Source organism: Electrophorus electricus, chromosome 8 (assembly GCF_013358815.1).
Source record: "Electrophorus electricus isolate fEleEle1 chromosome 8, fEleEle1.pri, whole genome shotgun sequence".
NCBI classification, from domain to species: Eukaryota; Metazoa; Chordata; class Actinopteri; order Gymnotiformes; family Gymnotidae; genus Electrophorus; species Electrophorus electricus.
This window is the reverse complement of record NC_049542.1, coordinates 3,288,288-3,290,787: the sequence shown is the minus strand read 5'-3', so window position 1 is coordinate 3,290,787 and position 2,500 is coordinate 3,288,288. Positions and strand designations below refer to the sequence as shown.

The 2,500-nt window shown below is 48.4% G+C and overlaps 1 protein-coding gene across 1 annotated transcript in view; it reads right to left on the bottom strand.

Annotated features, from left to right (window-relative positions):
* Positions 1 to 1,071, bottom strand: part of LOC113590784 (tyrosine-protein phosphatase non-receptor type 14-like) — a 33,402-nt gene extending 32,331 nt beyond the window's left edge. The window contains exon 1 of the mRNA XM_035529162.1: positions 509 to 1,071. The gene's annotated coding sequence lies outside the window, so the exon portion shown is untranslated. The remainder of the gene's footprint in view (positions 1 to 508) is intronic.
* Between the last annotated feature and the right edge of the window lie 1,429 nt (positions 1,072 to 2,500).

Sequence of the window (2,500 nt, the reverse complement as noted above, 5' to 3'; positions counted from 1 at the left end):
CTTTCCACAGATGAAACGTATGTAGTGCAGATGTAATACTTTGGTTAATGCTTTTACACACACACACACACACACACACACATACACACACACACACACACACACGTACATAAACAGTTTAACAAAATTAAACACCGTCCTGCCAGGTCTCGTGCGGACTTCTCTGTCCCTAACCCCCAAATCACCACACGCGACTCGTGACGTTTCCCCGACGTGTTTTTAGCCGCACGAGCGCCGTGTGGGTTGCCCTGCCCCACGCAGTCTTACTCAAACACCAAACCCCCGCGCGCGCAGGTCGAAACTTGCCCCGGACTCCGTTACCCCCCCCCCCCCCCCCAACCCCCCATCGCGCGGAATGTCCGCGTTCAGACGTGCAAACGACACCAAAGGCAGAAGAAAATCCGTCTCGTTTGAACGTGCACTCACCGCGTCAGCCCAGCCACGGGCGCACGAGCCGCGGCGAGTCCCGCGGCGCGAGGACAGCGGGACGCGTTGAGCGCGCACTCACCGTGCTGTTTTTCCTGCTTCCCCTCCTACATGCCGACTTTGCGTGGCGCTTCCAATATTCGGGTCGAATAAAAACGATTCCTTTGAATGGGGGGGGGGGGGGGGGCGGTGCGTGCACTCAAAACTCGACAATCCTTAAACACATTCCGGTCGCAAAACCTTCAGAAGGTTTGAATCTCCAGAGTCAAACTCCTCCTCGCTGCTCTCCGTAGCTTAGACCGCGCTTCCTTCGCGGATGGGGTGGGAATGCACCCCCCCCTAAAAAATAAAGCCCTCAGAATGCGCCCGGGGGTTTTCCAGACGAGGAAACGCACGCTATAACTTGATTCCAAGTTGTTGTTGTTGTTGTTGTTGTTGTTTTTAAATTCCCCCCGCCCGGGTCGACGGAGCACGAGGGTACCCGAGTCCGTGCTCTCGCGCGTACGCTCCGTGGAGAGACACACGCGCAGAAGAAGGGCTCGCGGAGTCTGGCCCTGCCCTCTTGACATAAGGAGCGAGGAATTTCAGGAATGCGAGGCTAACGGAGAGGAGAGAGAGAAAGAGAAAGAGAGAGAGAGAAAGAAAGAGGCTCGCGGCGGAGGAGTCGTGACTGTGCCCTTAATGGGTTTTTTTTTTGGGGATGGTGTGTGTGTGTGTGTGTGTGTGTGTGTGTGTGGGGGGGGGGGTCTTAAACAAAGTGACTAAACGCCGAACAAAGACAGCCTTGTGTATAACGTCTCGTCGCAGGAATAAAGCGGTGTGTGTGTGTGTGTGTAACTCTGCATAAGCCCCACGTTTTATGGTACCCTAAACTAAATTCACAAAACCTACACTAAGAACACGACGGAGCAGCCCAATGGTAAAAGTAATTTGCATATAATACACGTCGCACACCCCTCATAGTTCACGCCAGCGTTTTAAGCCACATTTTTCGTAATTTGCCAAAACGAAATAAGCGATAATATTCCGTTTCGGACTCGTCCCTCGGTGCCTCCGCTGCTCTGCGCAGCTCGGCCTGTGAAGTTGCGCGTCTGCACGGGAACGAACCGGCGAAGCCTCCCTTGCGCCATAACGCAGGAAAAACTTCAGTGGGTCGTTTTTAATCGTAAAACACTTCGAATCACAGCGAGGACTCGGGAGGGGATGTTTTTGCACCCGCGACCTGGAAGATCTGTGGCGTTTGGAAATGTTCCCACGCGCACACGCACTCTCTCTCGCGCGCGATCAACCCGAGAAACGGCTCGTGTTGGCCCCAAACGACCAGTTTGTTACAATGGCAGCCACAAGGGGGCGCTGCGCGCATACACATATACGTGCCCAAACGCGTCCTCGCCTTCTTGCAATAACCTGTTTTGAATACAACTTATTCTGATCTGTGAACAGTTTTATCACACGATACTCCACGGTCCATTTTTGTACTTTTATTTTCATTTTAGACAGCTAATGTAAAACCAGGATATATTACTATAATTAATTTCAAATCTTCTTAAAACCTTTTTAAAAATTATACAGTATTATTTAAAGCTTCGGTGACTGGCTATTGATTGTCAAATAGCCTTTATCTTAGTTATCCCAGTGCACAGGCCAAACAGAATATGCCATTCTTGTCCATTATGGTGTTCTTAGTATTACTGAATTAGTATATTAAATATTACATTAAATAATATTCAATAATATGGTCAATAGCATTTTATTGATCAGTGATCCTTTTTCAGAACTTCAAGGAAAATACGTTTTAAGAAATGGTCTATAACTTTAGTTTAAAATTATAAAATACTTCATGCCTTTGTCTAGAAAGTATCAGAAATTGTTAGAAGTAATAAGAAATATAACAATAATAACTTATTAACAGTAACAACAACAACAATAACAATATTTTTATTGTTTAGGGGAGGGATGAAGAGGAAATAAATGCCCAGACACGTCCTGGGAAGTAGTTTGATTCGTCAAAAGCAGTTCATTGATTTGAGAGCCGCCGCCCACTGCCACGAGGCCCCGCCCAGTCACACGGGGC